Source organism: Perkinsus marinus, assembly GCF_000006405.1.
Source record: "Perkinsus marinus ATCC 50983 genomic scaffold scf_1104296966226, whole genome shotgun sequence".
NCBI lineage: Eukaryota > Perkinsozoa > Perkinsida > Perkinsidae > Perkinsus > Perkinsus marinus.
The window spans coordinates 6,486-8,849 of NW_003204003.1; positions in this window are offsets into that span (position 1 = coordinate 6,486).

Consider the following 2,364-nt stretch of genomic DNA (forward strand, 5'->3'; position numbering starts at 1 on the left):
AGTGATACTTGATTCGGAAGTGCAACCCGATTAGTGTATATGATATAGTTGAGACACTGCTGAGGGTCTATGACTCGGCTTCAGACTATCAAATACAATTACCGATGCTCTACAAGTGATACTTGATTCCGAAATGGCAACCCGTTTAGTGTATATGATATAGTTGAGACACTGCTGAGGGTCTATGACTCGGCTTCAGACTATCAAATACAATTACCGATACTCTACAAGTGATACTTGATTCCGGAATGGCAACCCGTTTAGTGTATATGATATAGTTGAGACACTGCTGAGGGTCTATGACTCGGCTTCAGACTATCAAATACAATTACCGATACTCGACAAGTGATACTTGATTCCGGAATGGCAACCCGTTTAGTGTATATGATATAGTTGAGACACTGCTGAGGGTCTATGACTCGGCTTCAGACTATCAAATACAATTACCGATACTCTACAAGTGATACTTGATTCCGGAATGGCAACCCGTTTAGTGTATATGATATAGTTGAGACACTGCTGAGGGTCTATGACTCGGCTTCAGACTATCAAATACAATTACCGATGCTCTACAAGTGATACTTGATTCCGGAAGTGCAACCCGATGAGTGTATATGATATAGTTGAGACACTGCTGAGGGTCTATGACTCAGCTTCAGAGCACCAGACACAATTACCGATGCTCTACAAGTGATACTTAGTTCCGGAATTGCAACCCGATGAGTGTATATGATGTAGTTGAGACACTGCTGAGGGTCTATGACTCGGCTCCAGATCACCAAACACAATTACCGATACTCTACAAGGGATACTTGATTCCGGAATGGCAACCCGTTTAGTGTATATGATATAGTTGAGACACTGCTGAGGGTCTATGACTCGGCTCCAGATCACCAAACACAATTACCGATACTCTACAAGTGATACTTGATTCCGGAATTGCAACCCGATTAGTGTATATGATATAGTTGAGACACTGCTGAGGATCTATGACTCGGCTTCAGACTATCCAACACAATTACCGATACTCTACAAGTGATACTTGATTCCGGAATTGCAACCCGTTTAGTGTATATGATATAGTTGAGACACTGCTGAGGGTCTATGGCTCGGCTCCAGATCACCAAGCACAATTACCGATACTCTACAAGTGATACTTGATTCCGGAATTGCAACCCGATTAGTGTATATGATATAGTTGAGACACTGCTGAGGGTCTATGACTCGGCTTCAGACTATCAAATATAGTTACCGATACTCTACAAGTGATACTTGATTCCGGAATTGCAACCCGATTAATGTATATGATATAGTTGAGACACTGCTGAGGGTCTATGGCTCGCAGGGTTTGTCCATTGGGAAAATGGGAAAAGTTTCCCTTGGGAAATTTCCCACTTTCCCGTTCCCGGAAAAACTGCCAGTTTTTCCCTTGGGAAAAATGCGAAAACACCTCGTTTTTCTCTCCATGAGCAGTGTAAACTACGGGTCATACTCATAAAGCGATCATATTTATCCCAGTGTTCTTAAATGTCCATAGTAAAGTGCAAAAGCAGTGTTCCAGCCGTGTGAGCGATTTTTCCCACCCTGGGCGCGCGCTTCTCCACAAGTCTCTCTATAGCGCGCTTATCATCGAACATTACTCTCACGAAATCTGACTCTGTTTTAGTTATCCAACGGTTTGGAAGCCCAAAACTTCGATATATACGACTTCAGTGTTGATTTGGGACATTGTTGAGGGCCAGTTGGCCCGGCCAACTTGGCCGTGACCCAATGAAGATGATGCCTGCTGAGATGTTGTCGTGCCTTCCAGCTGTTCCAAATGCCAAACGCTTCGAGTGGACGTTGGCAAAAGTGGCATATGTACTTCCATCCATCAGGGGTATAACACAGCTGGTAGAAACCATCGGGTTTAAACTCTCCCTTCGATGGACCGTCCATCATGAGCGATAGACGTAGCGATTCAAAAAGCTAAGAACGAAGTCCCTAACGCAGATAATCAATGCCCTGAATCTTCACTCAAAAACTTCGAGATTAGTTAGAATAAGGATCTCATCATACGTATAGACTATCCACTGATTATTTGAATAATCGTGGTCAACTCGTTGGGCCAGTTTACTCGGCGACGGTCACCGGCGTGTGTGAAGGGACAGACACGTTGTGTCGACACAACACCTAGCGTTATTTAGCAGTGATTCAAAGTTCTTCTAGGATGTTGGGTTACATCCCACCTTCGCCTCAGTTATTTGTCGTCCCTTTTCCAACCTCCCACCCACCCTGGCGATGTGGTGTGGCACCTCACGTTCCGTGTGAGGTTGGCCCCATCACATTGGCCGAGGATCACACGTGTTTAGTGTCATCCTCCGG